The sequence below is a fragment of the Ascaphus truei genome, chromosome 4, assembly GCF_040206685.1.
Source record: "Ascaphus truei isolate aAscTru1 chromosome 4, aAscTru1.hap1, whole genome shotgun sequence".
In the NCBI taxonomy this organism is placed as follows: Eukaryota; Metazoa; Chordata; class Amphibia; order Anura; family Ascaphidae; genus Ascaphus; species Ascaphus truei.
In genome coordinates, this window is record NC_134486.1 from 288,811,396 (window position 1) to 288,825,647 (window position 14,252).

The 14,252-nt window shown below is 47.3% G+C and overlaps 1 protein-coding gene across 4 annotated transcripts in view; it reads right to left on the reverse strand.

The window, feature by feature from the left end:
* Positions 1-14,252, reverse strand: part of WASF1 (WASP family member 1) — a 104,395-nt gene that overhangs the window by 48,884 nt on the left and 41,259 nt on the right. For 2 of the 4 annotated variants that reach the window (XM_075597607.1, XM_075597605.1), the window contains exon 2: positions 7,879-8,011. The exons of the other annotated variants lie outside the window; for them this stretch is intronic. The gene's annotated coding sequence lies outside the window, so the exon portion shown is untranslated. The remainder of the gene's footprint in view (positions 1-7,878; positions 8,012-14,252) is intronic. 4 annotated transcript variants of the gene reach the window in all.

Genomic DNA, 14,252 nt, shown 5'->3' on the forward strand with positions numbered 1-14,252 from the left:
TAAATCAGAGGCAGCCCAGAGTCTAAACCCAGGTTTCAAGGGGCCTGCTCAGGAGGTTTCAAAGGAGGGTCCAGTGAGGATAGTAAATAGGAGCCAATTCTATATTTACAGGAGCAGACTTCAAATAGATGGCTGCAAGGAAGGATGAAGACGGAAACACTCTCCCCACCCGCCTCCCGGGATTTCTTCCCCCATGTAGTCTTGTCCTGGTTAATATAATCTAAATATAAAAAGTATGTTAGCTAGTTAGCACTCCACAAAGGACTAAATGTATAAATATACACTGTAGATAAATTGGTGCACGTAGGCAGGGGGGACCTCTGACCCCGATAGGGACTACTGTAGACTGCCTCAGGAGAGTCATAGACGTTTGCAAAAGCAGAGGATTCGTATTTTGCCTTATTTGCTTTACTTACACTTGTTTACCTCCAGCTGTTAGTCTCAAGCTTTGACTATAGAATCCATGGTGGTGGGACGGTCACTGTATATCAGCAAACCATTAGCCTTCTAGGAAGGGTTTAGCAATATTGCTTATTTGCATATCCTTTAATATATTTTGTGATTATCTGCATATACTCATTATACAGGTTATAGGGTTTAGCAATTTTGCCGATTTACATAACCTTGATCATATCTTGTGATTATCTGCACTATACAGGTTGGATTACCTTGATTTATTTAGACTAGGTTTATTCATCATATGCTCTCAGTGTTTGTTTATCTAGAGATTTGGTGTTGGAGGGGTGTTAATTAGGGAAGTACCACAGATCATCTTTATCTGTGGGAACGGGCTTGAAGAAGGGGCGTCAGGGGCCCCGAAACGTTCGTTGCCCGCCTCCATTTTTACGTGTATTGTATGTTTTTCCTTTTTTTCCCTTTTTGTTGTCACATTGTTGTTATCCTTCATCCCCATTTTTTCCACCCCCAACCACTCCTTTCCCTCCACATTATTGTAGTAATTTCACGAGATGTGATCTCCAGACCCTGCATTTGGGTATATTGTACAGCTGCTACAAATTTTGCCAAATATATCTTTATTGACTTATTCAAATTGACAATTGTCTATTGTATCTATTTGCGTGCTGGGGCACTTCTGTGTATATATATATATATATATATATATATATATATATAATCGAAATATTTTTTTCCCCTCATCCCTCGTTTCGTTGTGTACCACAAGTGTAAAATGATCAATGATTTTGGATTTCGAAAGAGGTGGGCTGCACTCACAGCCAGCCCCCCTCCCTTCGTGTATGACTAAGTATGTTTATGTTTGCCTACAAACTTTGACTTTTAATGTTGTGACGTTTTGATTTTTCCTCGACCACAGCTTGGACCTCGACCTTCCGGATCTCTCTCTCCCCGACCTTGGCTAACGGCAACGACTTCGCCTCTTCAGTACCGGTACCGGCAAGTATTGCTACACCTATTCACACCTGGCCTGGCAACGCCAAAACACCACACTCCGGACACGCTCCTTCTGCTGTGGGTGCGTGCACTTTTACGTCCCCACCTCAGTATAAGGGACGAGTCTGGTCTGCGGGCAGCACCGGCGTAACAAATTATAGGCTAAAGCAGTAAAATTCAGGGCATTATCCAATCAGTAATGCTCGGAATTTAAGTAGCTTGCAATGTGGTTTTCAATGTGTTTATTTTCAGCCCATCAGCTTTCAGAACAGCTGAAACAGGGCAGGGGATTCGTCTGATTGCAGTAACAGCTCTGAGACAGGGCAGGGAATTGGTCAGGACGTATCAGCCACGGGTTGACTCCTCACACTCCCGATCTGACAGATTTTCTGAGCAGATTCAGTTGAATTGGGGGGGGGGGGGTGTCTGCAAAGCAAATAAGTAAGTGGCTGTCTGCAGTTTCTTTGTGGCTACAGTTCGTGTGTGAGTGTGTCAATAGCAGTGTGTGTGCTGTTGTATATCTGTGTAGAGGTGCTGTGTGTGTATAGAGCTCCAGTGTGTGTGTGTCAGTGTCAGCAGCAGTGTTTATGGGTGTAGCATGTGTGTGTAGCAGCAGTTTGTGTGTGTGTGTGTGTGTGTGTGTGTGTAGAGGTGCTGTGTTGTGAATAGAGGTGCAGTGATGTGTGGGGTGTGTGTAGATGTGCTGTGTTGTGCTGTGCTGTGTGTAGAGGTGTGGGGGGTGGAAAGTGCAAAGTTTAGTAAGTGGCTGCATTTTTTATTGTGGCTGCAGTGTGTGTGTTGTGTTGTGCTGTTGTATGTGTAGCAGCAGTTTGTGTGTGTGTGTGTGTGTGTAGAGCTGATGTGTGTGTGTATAGAGCTTCAGTGTGTGTGTGTGTGTGTGTGTCAGAGTCAGCAGCAGTGTTTATGGGTGTAGCATGTGTGTGTAGCAGCAGAGTTTGTGTGTAGAGCTGCTTTGATGTGTGTGTGTGTGTGTGTGTGTGTGTGTGTGTGTGTGTGTGTGTGTGTGTGTGTGTGTGTGTGTGTGTGTGTGTGTGTGTGTGTGTGTGTGTGTGTAGAGCTGCTGTGTTGTGTGTATAGGTGCTGTGTTGTGTGTGTAGATGTGCTGTGTTGTGAGTGTAGAGGAGGTGCTGTGTTGTGTGTCTAGAGCTCGTGTGTGTGTGTGTGTGTGTACATAGGGGACGGCAGTGTGTGATATAGATATCTGCAGTGTAAGCGTATATAGGAGGTGGTTTCATGTATTTACCATTTTATTTTAATAAAAAAATCTATTTAACTATACAAAAGTGTCTATTATTTATGAAATAAGCCTACATTTAGCCTATAATAGTAATAATCCCCGAAGAACAGGGCATTACTGGCCAATAATGCCCTGGCTGGGTTAAAGTCCCTCGGCTTCGCCTCGGGCCTTCAACTCTTCCAGCCAGGGCATTATTGGCCAGTAATGCCCTGTTCTTCAGGGATTATTACTTAATTATAGGCTAAAGCTGTTAAATTCTGGGCATTATTGAAATCCCTGCTCTGATTGGATAATGCCCAGAATGTTAATCAATCAGTAATGTCCTGGGATTTTTGGCACTCTGCCAAGCTTTTCAGCCAATCAGCTTTTAGTTCTCATTCACAAAGAGGGAGATCAGCTCTTAGGCCTGGGACATGGTGCAGGGAGGAGCGCTGGGCAGCGCTGACGCTCATGCTCTCATGCTCAAGCAGGAGATTTTCCCTTCATGAGCGTCAGCGAGCGCGCTTGTGTGCCGGGTGGGAGCCGGACGGGAGGCGGGGCTAGGGCACCACGTCGCCGACGTCACGGACTGCCATTGGCTTCTGGCAGTCACGTGACCGGCCCTGCGCTTCCCACAGTGGCAAAATGTAAACTTGCCTGTCTCCTGCATTTCCACACGCCTCCTCACGCCTGCGGAAGTGCCGTCTAAAGCCGCGCTGATAGGGATAATGGTTCCCCTCAGCGCGCCTCAGCACGGTCTTTTTGACCATGTCCGAGGCCATAGACAGGGGAGGTGATTGGACAGGAGCCACCAGCAAGGCAATGACTCCTCCCCCACCCTACCTGCAGAGATCTCCGCACAGGAGAGTGAGGGGGAAAGGTCTGTGTGTCTGTTGTGTGTTTTGTGGGTGTAAAGGGGGCCAGCAGAGTGTTTTATTGATGTGTGTTTCCCGTGGTTGAAGGAGGGCTGCAGTGTGCGTTTGTGTGTGTCTGCAGTTTTGTGGGTTTACAGGGCGCTGCAGTGTGTGTTTCTGTGTCTGAGGGTGTAGTGGGGGGGCTGCTGTGTTTTGTGAGTGTAGAGCAGGCCTGCACAACACGCGGCCTGCCTGCACTCATTGTGCGGCCCGCGGCGGCTTTCCTCGTCCTCCTCCCTCCCGAGCCTGTGCTCCCCCCGCGAGCCCGTTTTCGCGTCGACTGCGCACCATCTCTCCCCCCAACCGCGAGCCAGCTCTCCCCCTCCTCTCCCGCGAGCCCGCCCGCCCTCCTCCTCCTCCTCCTCGCACTATGCGTGTGGCACTTCCTGTGCCCGCTGCCTGTGCTGCCTGGATGTGAGGTGTAAGGGAAAAAGTAAGGTGAGGTGAGGTGCAGGAGGGTTATGTGAGGTGAGGTGCAAGGGGGGGATGAGGTGAGGTGCAAGGGGGGGATGAGGTGAGGTGCAGGGGGGGGGATGAGGTGAGGTGCAGGGGGGGTGATGTGAGGTGTAGTGGGGTGAGGTGCAGGGGAGGTGCAGGGGAGTGAGGGGAGGTGCAGGGGGTGAGGGGAGGTGCAGGGGGGGTGAGGTGCAGGGAGGGTGAGGTGCGGGGGGGTGAAGTGAGGTGCAGGGGGGATGAGCTGAGGTGCAGGGGGGGGTGAGGTGAGGTGCAGGGGGAGAGTGATGTGAGGTCTAGGGGGGTGAGGTGCAGGGGGTGGGATGTGTGTGGTCTGCAGGGGGGTATTGTGTGTTATGTGGAGGGGGAGTATTGTGTATGGGTGAGGGGGAGAGATGGAGGTGTGAGATAGAGGGTGAGTCTCGCAAAGGTTGATGATGAGGGGTGCACGGGGAGATTGATGAGGGGTGCTGGAGATGATGATGATGATGAGGGGTGCTGGAGGAGATGAGGATGATGATGATGAGGGGTGCTGGAGGAGATATGAGGATGATGATGATGAGGGGTGCTGGAGGAGATATGAGGATGATGATGATGAGGGGTGCTGGAGGAGATATGAGGATGATGAGGTGCTGGAGGAGATATGAGGATGAGGATGATGATGAGGGGTGCTGGAAAAGAGATGAGGATGATGATGATGAGGGGTGCTGGAGGAGAGATGAGGATGATGATGATGGGTGCTGGAGGAGAGATGAGGATGATGATGATGGGTGCTGGAGGAGAGATGAGAATGATGATGATGATGATGGGTGCTGGAGGAGAGATGAGAATGATGATGATGATGAGGGGTGCTGGAGGAGATGATGATGATGATGATGAGTGCTGGAGTAGAGATGATGATGATGAGGGGTGCTGGAGTAGAGATGATGATGATGAGGGGTGCTGGAGTAGAGATGATGATGATGAGGAGTGCTGGAGTAGAGATGATGATGATGATGAGGGGTGTTGGAGGAGAGATGATGATGAGGGGTGTTGGAGGAGAGATGATGATGATGAGGGGTGCTGGAGGAGAGATGATGATGATGATGAGGGGTGCTGGAGGAGAGATGAGAATGATGATGATGATGATGAGGGGTGCTGGAGGAGAGATGAGAATGATGATGATGAGGGGTGCTGGAGGAGAGGAGGATGATGATGATGAGGGGTGCTGGGGGAGAGATGAGGATGATGATGATGAGGGGTGCTGGAGGAGAGATGAGGATGATGATGATGATGAGGGGTGCTGGAGGAGAGATGAGGATGATGAGGATGATGAGGGGTGCTGGAGGAGAGATGATGATGATGATGAGGGGTGCTGGAGGAGAGATGAGGATGATGATGATGATGATGATGATGAGGGGTGCTGGAGGAGAGATGATGATGTTGATGAGGGGTGCTGGAGGAGAGATGAGGATGATGAGGGGTGCTGGAGGAGAGATGAGGATGATGAGGGGTGCTGGAGGAGAGATGATGATGATGAGGGGTGCTGGAGTAGAGATGATGATGATGAGGGGTGCTGGAGTAGAGATGATGATGAGGGGTGCTGGAGTAGAGATGATGATGAGGGGTGTTGGAAGAGAGATGATGATGATGATGAGGGGTGCTGGAGGAGAGATGAGAATGATGATGATGATGATGAGGGGTGCTGGAGGAGAGATGAGAATGATGATGATGATGATGAGGGGTGCTGGAGGAGAGATGAGGATGATGATGGGTGCTGGAGTAGATGATGATGATGAGGGGTGCTGGAGGAGAGATGATGATGAGGGGTGCTGGAGGAGAGATGATGATGAGGGGTGCTGGAGGAGAGATGATGAGGGGTGCTGGAGGAGAGATGATGATGAGGGGTGCTGGAGGAGAGATGATGATGATGATGATGATGAGGGGTGTTGGAGGAGAGATGATGATGATGATGATGATGAGGGGTGTTGGAGGAGAGATGATGATGATGATGATGATGATGATGATGATGAGGGGTGCTGGAGGAGAGATGAGGATGATGATGATGAGGGGTGCTGGAGGAGAGGAGGATGATGATGATGAGGGGTGCTGGAGGAGAGATGAGGATGATGAGGATGAGGGGTGCTGGAGGAGAGATGAGGATGATGAGGATGATGAGGGGTGCTGGAGGAGAGATGAGGATGATGAGGATGATGATGATGGGTGCTGGAGGAGAGATGATGTGGGGTGCTGGAGGAGAGAGGAGAGATGAGGATGATGATGATGATGAGGGGTGCTGGAGGAGAGATGATGGTGATGAGGGGTGCTGGAGAGAGATGAGGATGATGATGATGATGAGGGGTGCTGGAGGAGAGATGATGATGGGTGCAGGAGGAGAGATGAGGATGATGAGGGGTGTTGGAGGAGAGATGATGATGAGGGGTGCTTGAGGAGAGATGAAGATGATGATGATGATGGGTGCTGGAGGAGAGATGAGAATGATGATGAGGGGTGCTGGAGGAGAGATGAGGATGATGATGGGTGCTGGAGTAGATGATGATGATGAGGGGTGCTAGAGGAGAGATGATGATGAGGGGTGCTGGAGGAGAGATGATGATGATGAGGGGTGCTGGAGGAGAGATGATGATGATGAGGGGTGCTGGAGTAGATGATGATGATGAGGGGTGCTGGAGGAGATGATGATGCTGAGGGGTGCTGGAGTAGATGATGATGATGATGAGGGGTGCTGGAGTAGATGATGATGATGAGGGGTGCTGGAGGAGAGATGATGATGAGGGGTGCTGGAGTAGATGATGATGATGAGGGGTGCTGGAGTAGATGATGATGATGAGGGGTGCTGGAGGAGAGATGATGATGAGGGGTGCTGGAGGAGAGATGATGATGAGGGGTGCTGGAGGAGAGATGATGATGATGAGGGGTGCTGGAGGAGAGATGATGATGAGGGGTGCTGGAGGAGAGATGATGATGATGAGGGGTGCTGGAGGAGAGATGATGATGATGATGATGATGATGATGGGTGCTGGAGGAGAGATGATGATGATGAGGGGTGCTGGAGGAGAGATGATGATGATGGTGATTTTACCCGTGCGGCCCGAATCTGTTTTCCTTGGGGTAGTTCGGCCCTTCTCGCTTTACAAGTTGTGCAGGCCTGGTGTAGAGGGTGGAGGAGGGCTGCAGTGTGTTTTGTGGATGTAGAGGAGGGGGGCTGCAGTGTTTAGGGGGATTGCAGTGTGTTTGTGCATATAGAGGAGGGGTTGCAGTGTTTTTATGTGTAGAGGGGGGCTGCAGTGTCACACACTAATACACACTAATACACACTAATACACATTTTCCTTTTAATAAACTTGCAGTAAAAGCATAAGAATGAAGACAATGCTGGTAAAAATCAATATGACTACAAAAGTGGATATTTTTTATGGGGGGAAAAAAAAGCCTATTTAGCCTATAATAGTAATAATCCCCTCAGAAAAGGGCATTACTGGCCAATAATGCCCTGGCTGGGTTAAAGTCCCTCGGCTTCACCTCAGGCCTTCAACTCTTCCAGCCAGGGCATTGTTGGCCAGTAATGCCCTGTTCTTCTGGGATTATTATTTAAGTAATACATAGAGCGTTACCTCTCGTATTCAAGTATGTCCTTGATATGGCAGAAAGTATAAAGTATTTTAATCAATCTTGACCCCCAGAGGTTAACATTGGTTTCCAATGGTCTTAAAAATACATTAATTGTTTTATGGCAGGACAACCCGCTGTCAATGCCTAGTTTTATGTGCTGATCTAGGGATAAAGGAGATCTGACTTTGTAAATTGGGGAGTGGATATATGACTGTCCTTACACTAGAATAAACATAAACCATTTAAATGTACCTTGAAAGGAATTCTTCAGATCTTTGAAATATCAGAGAGAGGGGGTGGCCGAGATGACAGCCCAAAGGTTTTGGTCATAGGCCTGACAGCAATTCACAAGAAAAAACAAAATCTGTAAAGGTTGCTTGCAATGCTGCGAATCAAATGAGGACAAACATTTCATGATTAGGAGGTGCAAAAGATATCTGCTTCTCATGCAAAAACAGAACTTGTGCTTAGATTTCATATTCAGGCGTGGATATTAAGTACACAGAGGCAACAGTGAAGACTGTTTGTCTAAGTATTATAGAAACAACGTTTTGAAGCCTTATATATTGAGACAAAAGTTTAAACGTCAAAAGAAAGGTTTTTTTTTTTTGTTTTGTTTTTTTTGTCGTAAAAATGTCAATTTGATGAAAAGGGTGGGCTTATGTTTTCTAAATTAAGGGAATTTAGAATATAAACTCTGCATTTTAATAATCAGGTGCATGGGCGCCCGCAGAATTTTATTCAGGGGGGGGCATAATTTTAACGGCCAGTGCCCGGCGTAAAAGTGGTGGTGAATGCACCGTGGCGAGCGAGCCCGACCAGCATAAGGGGGGTTTTCCCCCCCCCCATCTCCCATCTCTCCCCCTCTGCATCTCCCATCTCTCTTCCCCCCTGCATCTCCCATCTCTCCCCCCCTGCATCTCCCATCTCTCTCCCCCCCTCTGCATCTCCCATCTCTCCCCCCTCCTGCATCTCCCATCTCTCTCCCCCCTGCATCTCCCATCTCTCCCCCCCCTGCATCTCCCATCTCTCTCCCCCCCTCTGCATCTCCCATCTCCCCCCCGCATCTCCCATCTCTCCCCCCCCTGCATCTCCCATCTCTCTCCCCCCCTGCATCTCCCATCTCTCTCCCCCCCCTCTGCATCTCCCATCTCTCTCCCCCCCCTCTGCATCTCCCATCTCTCTCCCCCCCCTCTGCATCTCCCATCTCTCTCCCCCCCCTCTGCATCTCCCATCTCTCTCCCCCCCCTCTACATCTCCCATCTCTCCCCCCCCTGCATCTCCCATCTCACGGTGAGAGTGATTAGGGGTGCCGGGGTGCAGGAGGGAGGGCCAGAGGCAGAGTCTGGGTGCCGGATGGGGAGTTAAAGCGCGGGAGGGCACGTGGCGGCCCCCACCCCTGCCCCCCCCAACCTCCCCCCACCCCCAATCTCCTTTGCCCCCCCAATCTCCCTCTCTCCCCCCGCATCTCCATCTCTCCCTGGTCCCACGGGTCCCTCCTATATGCAGCTGCCTACCTCAGGCCGGCAGGCGGCGGCCACGGGTTCAGCAGACGGACGGTGAGGGACGGTGAGGCTGGAACTGCAGATGGTTCGAGGTGCCGTGCTGCAGGATGGGGAGTTAAAGCGCGGGAGAGCGTGGCGGCCCCCACCCCTGCGTGACTGCTGCAGTCCCCGCCCCCGGCCTCCCATCCAATCCCGGGCCGCGGCCCAGCATATTTCATTACGTTAATGCGAGGATCCAGGAGGGGGGGCAAGCGCCCCCCCTAGCCCCCCCCCCCTGCGGACGCCCATGGTCAGGTAGAATTCAATAAGAGGCGTGTTAACAAAATACATGAATTCTCACATTTGTATCCATGACCTCTTGGGGAAAATATCTGATCAATGTTAGGCAATAATGTAAGTTAGATACTGATTTTATCTTTTTATTCTAAGAAACTTTCTGCATTGTTATACTGTGTTCTTGTAAAAACTTTGTGTAACCTAAACACTGTACTTTTTATGTATATTAAATCCAAGTGTTAATTCTTTAGGCTCTGATTAAATTGTTGCATGCTTTGTTGAGTCATTTACATTTTCGGACGCATTTTTCTATAACAGATTGTTTATTAAGAAAACTATGCACGTCACACACACACAAAGACCAAAGAATGTAAAATAAATATTTGTGGTCATTTCTTTGATGGTGGCATTATATAAAAGATATATAGTGTGACAGATTGAAGGTTTATATTATTAATGTGAGAGACCTGTATGCAGGTAAAGGTGACCACTAGTTAGCTATGTGTATTAACTCATGTCACATATATATGTCATGTGCTCACAAGTGTTCCGATCATGACAGATGGTATATTGGAATAGATTGAGGGTATAGATGAAACCTTTGCCGGAATTTTGTGGAAGGTGAAATGTGGGTCAGCTAGATAGCTGTGTATTAACCCTTGTCCCATAAGCCAGTCATGTGATCACAGGCGGGCCATACATAACACTGTATTACTAAACCCTCCAACAGTTTCCCCATTTCATTTTTTAAACCCCTCAAAAATGGACCAATTATCACATAGCCAAGTTGGATTTTAAAACGAATGCATATACTAGTCAGTCTTGGAATACGCAGCAAGCATCTGTGTATGAGAAATGTAGTTGCAGGCGCCAGTGTCTCCAGCTGGAACACCAACTTGCATCCCTTTACAATCTGCAGTTGGGCCAAAGTCAAACAGGTCATCTATAAAATTATATAGAAAAATATGCCATTTTCATGGGATAACACTCTTATTACAAGTATCAAGAATTTCTGCCATTTTTGATGCCTTATTTGTTAAGGTGCTAACCGAAATGCAGACGACTAGATTCATTCATTTGTTTGGCACTACCATGTTTTTATTATACAAGTCAGTGATGCAGAAGCTGAACAAATAATACTTTTTTTTTTTAACAGGCTCATAGGCTAACAAACTTTGCTGTTATGTCCAAGTCGGAAACATGATACTAATTAAATAATACATAATGTAAGTACAATTGACAATGAGAAAGCTCCAGTGTCCAAACATCTAAGGCTAGGAAATCTAAGACAATAGAAGCGCTGATCATGTGGTAATAAGATCAATCCAGACTTCATAGGTGGAGTATAAATGCTAAAGAAAAAAAAACTCTGAATAAATACAAGCACTTGTTGTTTTGCCAACAAAGCTTCAGCACTAGTAAAATTCACAACTGCAATAAAATAATAGTCAATAACATTCACAACTCAATATATAAAAATATACACGATTTGCTTACATAGGATGATTTCATACTGTAGGCCAACAGTTTAGAAGCGTCACTTAACTTTTGTTTAAAAAAAAAAAAAAAAAGTTAGAACGCAATATTAGCACTGTTGTTATCACATGAAGAATGTGAAAATTAAAAAGAAATCTGAGGTTAAGTATTAACAGTTCATATAATTGCCTAAATATGAATAAACCCAACATCTTGAGAAATTAAAATTTAGAACAATGAATTAAGCAGTGGAAAATATTTAATATTAGTGTTCATTATTCTTTCAGATAGTGTTAAACGCAGCAATACTACATTCCCCCATCTTTTTCTTATTTTTATATGTAAATCATGTGACAATATATAATTCTATATTCTTACCCAAGCTGACAATCATTTGGTGCTTCTGTTATAAATCTGTAAAAATACTGATTGTGTGCCTAACATACAGTAATGGCTGCCTTTCAGTTTGAATCAATCCTTCAATCAGTGTAACTCAGCAGCTACAATGTATCCTTATATTATTAAAGTAACATTATCTATTGTAACAGTTTACAGCTCAAACAGATGGGAACATTTGCAACAAATGACAAACAGGAAAGTGTTGCAAAAATCTTGCACTGCTTGGGAGGTGGGCTAAAACCGGCTATAGAAATCAAAGGATGCTTTAAAACTCAAAAAAACTGTATTAAGAGTTGAATACAAAAATTACCAAATAAAAAAAATTAAAAAATCAATGACCATCATAATACTACAGAACTGATGTATTTAAAAGAAACCATAGAAAATGTCATGTTTTGCTGCTTTAATGCAGTGTTCTAGGTGTCCAAAAAGTGTAGGTGCGTTACAGGTTGTAAGACTACCTCAGCAATAGTAGCATACATACATACGAAATCTTGGGGCCCAGGCCAAATGAAAAAAGTATGGGTCTAGGAGGGGGGAAGAGAAAGTATGGAGGAGGTGATGGGAGAAGGAGGCATGGGGGAGCTATAGGAGGCAAAGGGAGCATGGGGGGCAGGGGGAGAAGCAGCTATGGGAAAGGGGGAGAAGCAGGCATGGTGGGTGGGAGGGAGAGGTAAGAAGCATGGGGTAGAAGAGGAAGAATGAGCTGGTGGTGGTGGGGGGGGGGGGAATATAGGCACAGACTGGGGGGGGGGTATAGGTACAAACCTTCATAAGAAAAAAGCAGTCCAATAAAAGGGTAAAATAATGTGGTAGAAGTGCCTTCATGTGGAACAATACACAAGAAAGTACTGTTTCATTTTCTGATGGAGATTACTGCATGGAATGCAACGCACTACAGCAGTAGCATACGTGCACAAAAGGCATGCTAAAGTGACAGCATTGCATGTGTACCCATTTTAAATATCCCTCAGCTTTAATCTTCATTTTGTAAGCCAAAGTCTTCCAAGCACAAAGTAGGCTAAGGCCCCGCTCCCTCCGTCAGCGCTCCCGCACTGCAGACAGGCGGGGCGCTGACATACACAGACCGCGATATGCGGTCTGTAGGGAGCGGGAGCCGGAGGTGGGCGGGAGTGGGAGGCTTGAGCGGGAGGGGGGCGTGGCTTGAGCGGAGGGACCCGCTACTCTTCCTCCACTCCCCCCCCTCCACGGGCTCGGGCTGGAGCTGCTGATCACAAGCAACACACACACACACACTCATACACACACGCAGGCACACACACACACACGCACACACGCACACACGCACGCACTCATACACACAGACAGAGGCAGGCACTCACGCACTCAGACACACACATACACACAGATAGGCACTCACGCTGCTTTCCCTCCACACTCCTCCCTGCTCCCCGAAGCCTCTCCTCCTCCCGAACCTCCCCTCCTCATTGGCTCACAGCCACACCACGTGACGCGTCAACGCTAGGGATCACAATTCTCTTGTATCCCGTAGCGGCTGACGCATCACAGCGTGTAGTGAGCTGTGCAGCCAGGGGGGACCGGGACCGGCTCGGCAGGATTCCCCTGCTGGTGGGGAAAGCCTGTGCAGCCGCCCGCGCCGCCGGGCGCAGCGGGTCCCAGCCCTTAAACTGAACTAAATGCTACTCAATTTCAGACATTACTATCCACCTTGCTCGATTGTCCATGTAAATGTAAGGACTTGGCTCTTATCCCACATAAGAAAATACACAAGCCGTTGCTGTACAATAAAGAAAAATTTAAAAAAAGTCTATTTATTTCAATGTCATGAAGAGGAATTCAGAGTTAATGTTTGACATCTGTCATGCAATTAGATTGATTTTTCAAAGTGGAGATATATTTGTCAAATACGCAAACACTTTCAGTACCCTTGGCAACAACCTTATTATACACCAGGAGTCAGAGAGAGTGCTGTGCCACAACCAACTTACGTTTTCTCCATTTTTTTTTTTTTAAAGACTGTTATGATATAAAATCAATAAATTAATTAACTCAAACAGTTCAGAAACAATTCTGTTTGCAAAGGAGGACTAATGACTGACAGTTCATGTGTGTAGATGCCAAGGTCATGGATTGATATTCCTGATAGTTCAGCTCCCTTCAATAAAATGAGATGTTTGTATTTTCAGGGAGACCGAAAAACTCCATGGGAAAGAGGTTTCAACCGATGTAGAATGTGCATAAAAATCAAAGCTTAATCTTATGATTGAACAGAATGTGTGTCAAAGTGCGTTGGTACTTAAAACGTATGCTTTCCTTTATTTATATTCAAAAGAAATGTAATTAATGCAACTGGAAGACAGAAGCTTTTTTCTTAGTCAATGTCTTTTCCGGTAAGACTCCGTTCCCCAAAAGTAGGGACCAGGTTTAAACTACGTGTAGGCAGGTAGACTTACCTGTAGTCAAGAGTAATTCCTGAGCAAATAAAGAGACGACACACAGAAATAAGTAAAGCTAAGTAGTGTGGGACTTCCCAAAGTCATAACACAAAATAAAATAAGGGCTCAAGTTAATTTAGCACCACCTGAAGGGCTTTGCCCACATATCCAAAAAAAAAAAAAGCTCAAGACCTAGGAATAAACATCTCAAAAGGTAGTAACAGAGGACCATATGTATATTATAGTCACAAGATGCACGAATTGGTTCAAAGGCTGGCTCCATGAGCTTCCTAAGGGCTGGGACCCGCTGCGCCCGGCGGGGCGGGCGGCCGCATGAGTGTTCCTCACCAGCAGGGGAATCCTCCCGAGCCGGTCCCAGTCCCCCCACACTGCACAGCTCACTACACACTGTGACGCGTCAGCCGCTAGGGGATTAAAGAGAATTGTAATCCCAAGCGGCGACGCGTCACGTGGTGTGGCTGTGAGCCAATGAGGAGGGGAGGCTTCGGGGAGCGGGGAGGAGAGTGTGGGGTGAAAGCAGCGATTTTAAATA